Source organism: Ambystoma mexicanum, chromosome 7p, assembly GCF_040938575.1.
Source record: "Ambystoma mexicanum isolate Mex_15411 chromosome 7p, UKY_AmexF1_1, whole genome shotgun sequence".
In the NCBI taxonomy this organism is placed as follows: domain Eukaryota; kingdom Metazoa; phylum Chordata; class Amphibia; order Caudata; family Ambystomatidae; genus Ambystoma; species Ambystoma mexicanum.
This window is the reverse complement of record NC_090939.1, coordinates 225,575,588-225,588,586: the sequence shown is the minus strand read 5'-3', so window position 1 is coordinate 225,588,586 and position 12,999 is coordinate 225,575,588.

Sequence of the window (12,999 nt, the reverse complement as noted above, 5' to 3'; positions counted from 1 at the left end):
ACACATAAACCAACCAAGAATCAATTCTATGTTCACACCCAGTATCTGTAGATGCTGAAGCACAACTAGAGTGAACCACCCCACATAGCCTGTAAAACCATCAACAATGCAATTACACACCAATACACCCATCCCTGACTCTGGATCCCATATGGTCAGTATCTAACCAGTGCGCACAACCAAACCCACCACAACCCATACAACACACATACAACACAAAACGCTAGAACACACCTGAGGCACTGAATCTTACTCATCCGGTTACAATGCACGGGGCCTCCAGCACAAACCCCCACATGCAAATCAACACTCACAGACGCCAGTACCTCCTGGTTTTGAACCGTACCTCCCCACCCCACGCGACCACCTGGAGAATGGCCCTGGTTGGTAGCGGTGCACGGTACAAATCAACATAACATAACATAACTCACATGCACCAACATAACACTGAAAAGTAAGCAGTTTGTTTTTTGTTTTAAAAAAAAACCTGTTATTTTAGTGAAAGGTACAGAGCATCTGGTCCCTAAGGTCACCTCCTGTTCTTGGGCCTGCACAGTAACAGGAAGCAGATAGGAAAGTTGGTCGACACTTTGCTTCCTACATCACTTCTCCAGCATTAGCTAGCTTTCAACTAGATGCCCTTGTGGCTTCCAATGGGCCGTGCTTTCCCGCTCCATCCACTGCCTGCAGGAACAGAGGATTTGCCGGCCTGCACTTGCGATAGTGCCCACAAGGAGGGCTTGCATGTCTTCTGTCCCTGCAGACAGTAGGCAAGCCGTCTATCATTCGAATGGAGTGTTGTTATTTACAGAATGCGTAACTGGGTCTGCATAGTGGAAGGGGCTGTGCCCTGATGCCCATTATGCCTTAGATGCTAATATCTCTTTGTGATATAATGTGGTCTTGTAGACCACACCTTTACCATGTTGGAGACACCATTGTGCATGGTTCTGCCAAAAGAAAGGGGTTAGGGTTTGTTAGAAGGAAGGAAGGTACGAAACCTGAGGTGTCGATGAGGGCAGCTTGGAAGTACCAGAGTCCTGAGTGCGAGAATAACACTATTTGCTATGATCGTGACACTTGGGCATGCATCCTAGATGAAGTGGAGACACTAAGATTTGATCAATCTTATCACTGCAAGGTCAGTTTTACAACTGGCTTGTTTGGTTATTGGGGTTGATTGAAATAAAGATGTGAGCTTTGGCATAGCTCTGTCAAGGATAAATGGTGGCTTGGTTGGAAGGTCATCTGCATTTTTGAGTGCAGTGTAAGGTGTTAGGCATTTTAGAGATTAGTCAAGTAGTTCGGGAGAAGAGGGGATTTGGGATTAGTGAGGACTCCTGCTTGTGAGTCTTCTTACTAGATTGAACCATCAGAATTCCAATGTTCGTACGTGAGTGAAGTTATTTGTCTTGATGTTCTCTTGGGAGGCCCAAAGCACAGGCATAGATAGCGAATCAATACATATAATGTTACTTATCAAGACCATGAAAACAGAGGCACCATTTACATACTTTGCAAGTACTATTTATTGTACAGGAGGTATTGTACGAATTTCCCGAATTTAAAAGTCCGATCCCACCAAAAGACCTAAAACACACATCACGAAAAGTTCGGACTCCCAAACGTCTGAACTTTTCGTGTTATATGTTTAGGTGTTTCGGTGGAGTCGGACTTGGGGCTGGGGGGGTGTTCCCACAACCCCCGCTCACTAAAGTGAGCGGGGTTGCGGGGGACACCCCCGCCAAATGGAAAAAAACCTAAAAACGGGGGCTGCGGAGGTGTCCCCCACAATACCCTGCTCACTATGCTATACAGTACAGTACAGTGAGTGGGGATTGCGGGGGACACCTCCGCAGCACATCCGAGTAAAGAGGAAGAAGAAAAAAAAAACAGGGGCTGCGCGGGTGTCCCCTGCAACCCCCACTCACTGTACTTTACAGTAAAGTGAGCGGGGATTGCGGGGGAAACCCCTGCAGCTTCTGAAAAGAAAAGAAAAAAAGAAAAAGAAAGGACCCTGCGGCACGTGTCCCGACCACGGAAGTGAAAGGGAACTGGCGCAGCAGGGACACAGCATGTCTTCAAAAGTAAGTAGGGTGTGGGTATGTTGGGGGCGTGGGTGGGGGTGTGTTGGGGTCTGGGTGGGGGGGTGTTGTGTGTGTTTAGGGGTTTTAAATGTGTGTGCGCATGGGAAATGTACGTACCTTTTGTGGTTCGTACATTTCACATGCAAACATTTCCATTGTTGACTTCTCCGCGGTGGAAAAATCACATAGAACCGTACAGGAAGCGGACGGACACCTTCGCACTATAGATAAACAATTATAATCATGGAGAGCTGCAAATCATGGCTTTTCTAAATAAATAACTGTGGTACCTGCATCAAGAAAAGAACCGAAGTGCACAGCCACGCTGCCTGTATAAGGTTAGCCCAGCAAGGCATTGCAGCTTAAACCCAATCGCATACCCAAATCTTGTGTTGCCTAGCAATTCTACAAGAGTGCACATTTGTGCAAGTTTAACTACGTGAAGCTGCAAACGCTGTTATGCTCCATTTGAAAAAAAAAGGAGGAACATGATAACATCACAGAAAACTGGACTTTAAATAAAAAAGGAAAACAACAGTATACAAATGTTACAACTAGATAAATAAAACAAGGGAGAAAAGTGACAAACATATAATAAGCAAGACAAGATTAAGCACCAACGTACCCTGTGTGATGATTTGCCAGGTATTGTCACTTCTTTCCAGGGGGGAGCCCTTATCCATGAGGCTAGGGAGGGGCGGACGCTACCCAATAGTACCCCTAATGGTGGATTAATACAGGAGAACCTCATGGGGAGGGACTCTTCCTCTGGGGACAAGGACGATCACCTAGGGTACAGCCAGTTGAACAACATCACACCCATACTTCCCTAACCCCGCCCCTCCATTCCAAACCACTTCCTTGAGAGTAGACCAATGTCCTATTGTAGGACATGGATACAGCCAAAACCACAAGTACTAGGATGAAGAATAGCACAGAAGACATGAAGATGAACGACTGTGCTAGTACTGGTATGAGATGGCCCAGAGGAGGCATGAAGATCAAAGTGTCAAACGAAACAAAGGACTTTGACAATCCATCAGGGCAGGACTGGCACCAATGTATAAGAAGAGACGATGGACTAAAGAACTTGTCAAGCCCCGCTGGGCGAGGCAACAGGCGTGGAACCCATCCAGAGAGCGGGTTTCAAATCCTGCCAGCAAACCGGAAATAGAGAAGAGTGGAGGATGCCGGCGAATCTCAGAGAGAGTTCTCTGTGGGTCCAGCTGGAGCAAACAACCAAGCATTACAGTGCAGCTGCCGCAGTGCTGAGGAAGCAGAGGAGAGAAGCCAGAAAAGCCGGAGAAACATACACCAGTCCCAGGAAGCCCTGGTGGTGTACCAAAGTCCCAAAGAAGGTAACGGAAGGTACGAGAGACCCAGAGGGGACACAGAGGTGGAAGAGAGGCAGGCTCAAGGGGTTCTCAGATGGCCCAGTAGTCACAGACAGACCATTGGGAAAAGAGGGGTGAGCATCCGAGAAGAACTTCCTCGTCGCAGTGGCAGCAATAGGTCCACTGACCACCAGAGACGGGTCGAGGACCCTAAAACTATTAAAGCAAGCATCCAAGGAGAACTTTCTCATTGCAGTGGCAGCAATAAACCCACTCACCACCAGAGAAGGGTCTTTGACGCCAACATAAGTGAAATGAGCATCCAAGGAAATCGTCCTCATTGCAGTGGTGTGAATAAGCCCATTGACTACCATAGAAGGGTCTGGGACCTCAAAAGCAGTGAAACAGACATCCAAGGACATCTTCCTCATCACAGTGGCAGAGACACGTCCACTAAAACCCAGAGGAGGATGTGTGACTTCACCTTTTATTGACTTTTTATCACTATTAATGTCATAAGTGATAATAGATCTACATATAAATGTTTTGTAAAGTTTGGTGGGATTTTGTCAAGAGGGGGCAAAATTAGCGGGGGTTCCAAAATATTGTAAATGCTTATAAATGTGGTGCGATTTGAGAAATCTACACAAAGGTTTGTAAAACGATTATACAATTAGATATAAATGTTTTCGTAAAGTCATACAGTGATGTCATTAATGACATTTGTCATGTCATCTTTGATGTCCTGGTTATTAGTCTTAGCAGTGCACAATGGTGGCGCAAGTTATGGTTGCTTAGCTTACCATAACTCGCACATTTTCGGGGTTTTAGTTGTAACCATGACGTCCCTTTAACAAAGGATTTTCATTGAATTTCATAGGTTATTATTAGTCCAACCTAACCATAACGTCCCCTTAAAGTTTTTTAATTGATATTATATATATATATATATATATATATATATATATATATATATATATATATATATATATATATATATATATATAGAGAGAGAGAGAGAGAGGGAGGGAGGGAGGGAGAGAGAGAGAGAGAGATGTCATTAGTGATATCACCAGTGATGTCAGTTGAATTTCAGGGGTCTTGTTGCATTAGGTTCTCACCTTAGTGTCCCTGCAACTAAAGTGTTTTCCTTGAATTTCAAGGGTTTTGTTATTCCATATGTTTTTGCTGCAACACTGGCCATGGCCTGGGCACGGCCTTCAGCTGTGCCCACTGTCCATTTTAAAACACTACCAGACCACAAGCCATGGCCAGTGCCCGCTCGATATTTAAAAAAATGTGCAAATCATCGGTCCAAGAAGTTCATCAATCACAGACTGATTTTGAACTGTTTGGACAGTGGTTGTGTTGTGTATAAAAATTGCATCTTTTGAGAACTGCCCATTTTAAAAAACTACAAGACCACTAACCATGGGCCTTTGGCCATGGCCAGTGGGTACGGTCTGCGCCCGTGCCCACTGTATATTTCAGAATACTACCAAACCACTAGACATGGCTCTCAGCCAAGGTCAGTGGGCACGGCCATTGGCCGTTTCCACTGTCCATTTTGAAACACTTCAAGACCACTATCCATGGCCTTTGTTATGTTAACAGTATTTATACCGTGCAGGTTCGCCCAAACGGGCATCTTGGCGCAAGGACTAGGATGAAACCACCCCACCAACATGACCTAGAATAACAGTGTCTCTAAAGATCGACGAAACAAAAGATGGTTCTCGATGCTCCTTATTGCAGCAGGAAGGTTGTTCCACAATTTTTGGGCCGCAACAGAAAAGGCTCGGCTGCCTATACGAACAAGGCGGAATTTGGGAACCACCACTAAACTTGTACTCTCCAAGCAAAGAGAACGTGCTGGAATGTAAAGCAGAAACCTATCTCAAAGGAAGTCAGCCCCTTGGTTGTAATACACTGAGTGAACTAAACAGAGAGATTTAAAATGAATCCTTTTAGCCACCGAGAGCCAGTCGAGCGAGCGCAACACTGGACTGATGTGGGTACCGTAAGGAGAAGAAGTAGCGACCCACGCTGCAAGATTCTGCAACAGCTGCAACCGATGTATCAGACTCTTAGGCTGAGCTAGATATAAAGCATTGCAATAGTCTATCCGACTAATGACTAACGTGGCCACTGCCAAAGGGAACCGGCAAGAATCATAGTACCTTGCGTAGAACCTTACAGACTGCATTAACGTAGGGAGTCATCGACAGCGAAGAGGATAGACATTCACCCAGACTTTTGGCCATAGTCACTGGGATAGGGAGAATACCCAGAGACGATGGCCAGAAAGAGGAAGTCCAAAATGCAGAATTAAGAACAGACCATATCACCAGAATCTCTGTCTTTTCCCTGTTAAGCTTAAGCCAATTGTTGTCCATCCAGCCCTTCACAGCGAGCAGGCATCCGCACAAACGAGAAGACACCTCAGCCGGTCAAGCTCTAAACAGACCAGGACCTAGGTGTCATTGGCATAAGAAAAGCACCGGAAGCCATGAGAGCGGATGAGACCCACCAGAGGCTGAACATCGATGTTAAACGGCAACAGGGACAGTGCAGAGCCTTGCGGCACACCACACGACAGAGTGAAATGAGTTGGCCCCTATCAGTCAGGAAGGAGGAAAACCAGGCCAGGACGGGACCAGAGAGACTAGCTACAGTCAAGTGGGACAGCAGGATGGAGTGGTCGACAGTATCGAATGCCGCAGAGAGGTCCAACTGTCTAAGGGCACCCACTCCACCCCAATCAGCCAGCAAGGTCAAATTGTACACGACAGACAAAAGCACACACTCTGTACCAACTCGCAGGCCGGAAACTGGACTGAAAGGGATCACGAAAAGATGACGTTTCCAGAAAGGAAGACAGCAGTGGTGCAACCAAAGATTCAAGCAGTTTCAAGAGAAATGGAAGAAGAGAGATAGGATGAAAATTAACCAACACAGAGGAATCTAGTGATAATTTGTTAAGAAGAGGAATGCCCAAAGCCTGTTTAAGCTCTCAAGGAAGGGAGCCCAACTGACATGAAATTACAGCACAAGAAACCCAAGATATCATGATGGGCATGATCTCCTTGAGTACCCCCAAAGGAACAGGATCAGGCCGCGCAGCAGATTTAAGGAGAGTAACAGCCCGAGACGCTGACTCTGGAGAACACAGGGAATCTAGACCAAGAGTGTAACACAGCAGGCAGGAGCTCCCCAGGACTCCTAGTATTAGAATTCTGATAATTCAATTGGATATGCTCATGAATATCAATAATTTTGCTGGTAAAAAATCTCAGCTAGTGAGTCACATAAGATTTGAATAGGAAGCACACCAGGACTAAAGCGGGCTGTTGAAGAAAAAGATTTAACCACTGCAAACAGCTCCTTAGAAAAGTGTAATGCTGACTCGACCCTACCCGTGAAAAAACTCTGCTTCGCTACCCTGATAGTAGCGTGGTACTTGTGGTGAAGCAGCGAAAATGTATCCTCTCAATGGAACCCTATGACACACGCCATTTGCATTTGGCTTGCCTTAATTCCAGATGAGCTACCATAAGCTCTGCGAGAACGAAGGTTGGGAAGGCCGATTACGAAGATGGTTAACTTTCAGCTGAGCCACCTGGTGAGCCGCATCCCAGAATGTCAGAGTCAGAAATGATAAGTCAACACAAGACACATTCTCACATCTATTAATCACAGCTAACATAAGGTTGTGGTCAGCCGCCCCCCCACCCCCTCCCAGTTCTGTTTTAAGATGGCAATAGAACGAACCAGAGTCACAGGAGCAATGGCCTGGATTGACAAAGATATCAAATGATGGTCTGACCAAATCATCGGTGTCACAGATGAGATCAGAGTGCCCGGGTCTGCGGAAAAATAAAATCCAGGATACCCGCCAATGGATGTGTAGCATCATGAACAAGTTGACTCTGGCCATGGTCAGCTAAAGAATAAAATAATTGAGCTATTATAGGAACTTGGGGGAAATTATAGCGAATATTAAAATCGCCCAATATCGAATATTAAAATTGGCCGGAGGCAACCAGCTCCAAAATGGGGTTTGGGAATTCAGAATAGGATCTGGGAGGATGATGATAAGAAAATGGAAGGCTTGTGATGCAGAAATCTTAAAGCATACCAAAAGAGCTTGCATTTTCACACTATGTAGAAAAGGGATGGCAGAAAGCAGAAGAGTAGATTTAAAAATAATAGCCCCCCCGACCAGGCAGAAGGGCAGCCCGATCCAAATGAATGATATTATAGGCATCAGGACGTGCTAATGAAAATGTGGGCGCCAAGGTTTCTGAGAGCCAGGTCTCAGTCAGACACAGCACATCAGGACAATATTTCATCAAAATAGCATTGGACTTTTAAAAAAAAGTAAGAGTCACCAGAAAAATAACCTGAGTGAGAAAATGATTCAATAAATAGGCTGGCAAAGTGTAAAAGGTGCTCACCTTTTAAACCCAGCAATCTGTCGTGAAATATTTGCAGGAAAACAAAATCCCAATACGAGACAAGTGCTTGTGGTCTTGTGGGTAAGCGTCTGCACTGTGAACATGACAACCTGAGTAAAAACCTGGTATCCAAATACTTGAGCAAGCTTGCCAACCTCAAACAAACCAAGGGGTTGCACCCGCCCTATGAAAAAACATTATGCTGTCCACCCACAGGTTCTTTATTTATGTCCTGAAAAGCAACCACAATCGCGGGAAAATAACTGCACCAGTGTCCAGGATTGCACAATTTCTTTCTTACCACATCGTGGGCAAATACTCATGACTTACTTGCCCTCTAATCATTTACGCTCCTCACCCCCATGTTTCCTAACCCCCATAGCTTCACTCAAATATATAAATCCTTATAGAACTATGTTAGGCAAAAGTGTACAATTGTGTACATTATTCCCCCATCTTGACTGTGAGACTACAAATATCAGAAAGCAATTCAGCAAAAATAATGTTCTGAGTGCATAGCTTTCAAGGACTGACAGTAGCACGGTTTATACAAAAATAATGCCGATCCTGTGTGTTATGAGACATTTAAAACTTTGAGAACTCAATGTTTTTAGGCAATGCCCACTATATATTAATAAATAAATGGGCCACTAGCCATGGCCTTTGACCTTGATCAGTCTGTACATCTTTTGGCCATGTCCACTGTACATTTTAAAATAATAAAATGAAATAAGCGATGGCCTTCGACCGTGCCACTATGTATTACACAACACTAACTAGCCACTAGCTATGGCCTTCGACCGTGCCCACTGTATATTATATACACTAACAAGCCGCTAGCCATGGTTTTCAACACAATACTAGCCACTGGTCATGGCCTTTGGCTCTGCCGACTGTATATTCTGACATATTAATGGGCACTAGCTATGGCCTTTAGCCATGGCCACTGACTACAGCTTTCACCGTTGCCCATTGTCATGGCCAAGTCCACGGCCTAAATTGTTATTAAAGTAATCAAAGTTTTCATGAGCTAATTTATAAATTATGTTATGTCTAATTCCATTATTGATGTAATCAGTTAGATACAATGCGATTAGTGTTGTTACCAGTGATGGCATCAGTGATGTGATTTGGAATGTCATCAGTGTTCCCATACAACATGTAATTAGAGATGCGATCTGTGATGTCGTCATTGTGGCCATAGCCTGCGCAACATGAAACGCGAAGTTAAGGTGGCTTTAGCTAAATTTCCAGGGTTTTGTTGGATTAAGTTCTCACCTTAACATCCCTGAAAATATATAACAAAAGGTTATTCTTGTTTGTTTCGCACCTGCAAACTGGAAATGCAATTCTCCATGTATTTACTGCTCCATATCCAGAGAAACCTGCTCTTTTCACGTGGGCCTCATGGCAGCAAGACCCTTAGAGTGCAATACTTGCAAGGTCTGACAGTAGCACGGTTAAAAAATAAATAATGCAGATTCCGTGTGTTTTCTTAGTGTGTTAAGAGATATTTAAAACTAAGAAAACACATGGTATCCGGAACTATGGACTGTCTCCCATCTGTGCAGTAACCGGGATGGACCCTGCTTAGCTTTGAAGCAAGGAAGGGGCCGGCCCTGTCATGCCTGCGCCATGGGCGCACACATTGGCAACCATCATGGACTATTTGTTATTCATTTATCTTCAGAATACTCTTGGAACAACCCGTATTCACACTTTGGTACTTATTTCCCATTTGCGTGACTTTGGTGCCTTCTTATATAACTCAACTAACTACATGTACCACAATGCACCTTGCTACAGCTATCAATTCCTGGCCATTACCATTCGTCAGCATTGGAACCACAATCCCCAGAAGCCCTAGGGATCAGTGCTGCTTCCACCATCTCAGGCCCAGAGAGGGAGGAGGCAGATTGTATTCAGGTGTGCTGATCCAGGTGCTGCCAATTAGCCTGCCTCAGTACTGGGTGGTATTTAAGCAGCTGCCTGCAGGAGCTCAGTCTCTTGCATCAAGAGTCTTCCCAGCCCCTTTTTACTCGAATTTGTATGCTCCTGCTGCTGCACTTTCCTGCTTTTGTTCCAGTGCTCTTTCTGGGCTCCCTGCCTTGCAGCCTGCTACACCCTGTTGCCTAGAGCCCTAGCCTTTTGGGCTCCCTGCCTCACAGCCCTGCGCCTCTGGGCTTCCTGCCTTGCAGCCTGCTACACCCTACTGCCTACAGCCCTAGCCTTTTGGGCTCCCTGCCTCACAGCCATGCTCCTCTGGGCTTCCTGCCTTGCAGCCTGTTACACCCCGCTGCCTACAGCCATAGCCTTCTGGGCACCCTGCCTTGCTGCTCTGCTCCTCTGAGCTCGCTCCTTGCTGCTCTGCTCCGCTGGGCTCCCTGCCTTGCAGCCTGCTACTCTCTTCTGCTTTCAGCCCTGACCCTCTGGTCTCTCTGCCTCTATGCCCTGTTCCTTTGGGTTCACTCCTTGCTGCCCTACTCCTCTGGGCTCTGTCTGCCACCTACTACAGCTATCAGACCTGCTCCTCTGGACTCTCTGCCTAGCAGCCTACTACAGTCCTCTGAAATCCACTACAGTGTTTCTGTAACTTGTACCATTTGGTACTGCAGCCCTGCTTCTTTGTTTGCAGCCCCCTCTTTCCTGGCTGCTGCTCCCTTGCTCTCTTCCTTGTTGGCATCCCCTTGTTCTTGATCCCTGTCCTTCTCTTCCTTGACTCCTCTGTCCTCCCCTTTAGTTTACCCATTTCTATTGTACTGTTTCTTCCTTCATTCCCTTGTGCTAGATTTCTCTTAGACTTCCTTGTCCTTGGTTATTTCTGTTCTTGTGTGTTATGTTGATCCTTTGTACAGAGCTTGACTGTTGGTTTCTGGGAGGCAACCTCTGCCCCTTCCCTTGTCGCGTTTTCTGTTTAACAGACACCCACAGCTGCTGTTCCCAGACATGAGCAGACAGAGTGGGCCTCTGTAATAGCAAACCGTGCAGAAGGCTAGAGTTTTTCCTAAGGTCCGTGGAACACTCTTTTTCCATATCTGCATACACCCCAAGAGCGAATCCAGTTTGTTTGTATCTTTGTATTTCCTGCCCCTTTCTGTTCAAAACTACAGTTGCCTACTTTTCTTTCTTGATGAGTTTCCTGCTGTGTGTGTACTTATCTGTCACCTTACATCAGCACAGCCACTCAAACCCTACCTGGGGGCCCTGTGCCACTCTTGACAGTGCCATCCTTGACAGGCCCCCTCAGACCATGTTGTTCTAAGTGGTCTTGCAACTTGTACTCTCATTTATTAGGCAACATGGGCTGAGGGGGTCAGCCGTTTCCTCGTTTTAAAGCTAAGCATGGTCAGTCCTGCTTATTGCATGGATGGAAGTTCCGGATGCCTATCGTGTCACTGGCCATGACACCCTCGGCTATCTGTAGTCATTGTAGCTGAAAATATCAGAAAAAGTTAAATTTGGGAGTTGGAGGGGGTCTAGAGACCAAGTTTGCAACAAAAGGCTCAAACGTTTTTCACATACCCTCGGATATAACCTGGGGCAGAACCGCGACTACTCAGAAAAACAGTGAGCATGGCCAAAAGCCATGGTGAGTGGTCAGTTAGTGTTTTAAAATATATAATGGGCATGGCCAAAGGCTGTGTGCACTGGCCATGGCCAAAAGCCATGTTCAGTGGCACTGAAAAATATGGTCAAAGGCAATGGACAATGGCGCTGAAAAATAGAAAGTAGACATGGCGATCTACCGTGGGCATGGCTACAGGCCATGGACAGTGGCGCTGAATATCATCGACCGTGGCCACTGGTCATGGCCGAAGGTGCCAAAAAATATTCAGTGGGCATGAAAAGAAAATGATGGGATAACAACACCCTTGAAATTCAAGGAAAAAACATTAGTTGAAGTGCAGTTAAAGTGAGTAAACTTTACACAACAAAATCCCTGAAATTCAGCCCATTCGAAAGCTCAGGGCCGGCTTAACTCATCGCGTTTCTGTTGCAAAGATAAAAGAGCACATATATATTATAAGAGCCGGAATTTACAATGCCAGGAAAAAATGGCATTATGGGGGAGATCAATGAGAACGTTAAAGCTGGTCCTGAGTTTCCCAATGCGCTGAATTTCCTTGGTTATGTTGTGCTACGTTTACTCACCTTAACGGCACTTCAGCTAAAAGTGTTTGGCATATATATCATGTTCTGGAAATCCAAATCCATTAAAGACTGCCTAGTGGCCAGCTACATGAGTCCTAAGAAAATGAACCAAGCAGATGTATGGTTAAGGAAATGTACTCTGGGATTCTACTGATGTATGAAATGCAAAGCCTGTCAATATGCCAAATATCCATCGCGCTACAAACATCCAGTTCTGGGGAATGAAACCAAGTTAGTTTCATCAATAACATGCAACACCGAATGTGCAGTCTATGTCCTCTCCTGTCCATGTGAACAATGATATGTGGGCAGCACCATCGGAAACTGAAACTCAGGATCCTCTAACAACAGGAGTAAAGATCCAGCATACCCTATGGCGTTGCACCTTGAAAAAATTCATGGAGGAAATCTGGAGGTTTTACTTTTTGTTGGCATTCATAGAGTCAAGAAACCTACAAGAGGCAGAAATCGTGAACTGCAATTGTGCCAATTAGAAACTAAATACATCCTTGACTTTGAGACCAAGAAACCCCATGGGCACAATTTAGATGAGGAGCTTTATCCTTTATTGGGAACCTGAACTATTTCTTTGGATCTTGTATTTTCCGGTTTGTGTTTCCCTCTACTTTTCTGTTTCTCCAGTCATATTATGACAGTACTTTGTTCCCTCTTTGTCAGCATTATTTGTTTCCAGGTGATCAGATGTTGTTTGATTAGACTCAGCCAGGGTGGGGGGTGCAACTGGTTTGTCCTCCCATTTCCATGACTGGGTCCATCAACACATCCATAATTTTATTTATTTTCATTGTTCTAGAGGGGAACATGTGGACAAATGTTCTGTGAGGCAGTTTGTTAGTGCAGATCTTGTGTGTGTAACAATTGGCATTAGTGCGTAAGTGTCTCAATATACCAATAGAATCTCTGTATACCACCTTATTGAGGCAATACGTGACCATGTGCAGTCGATTT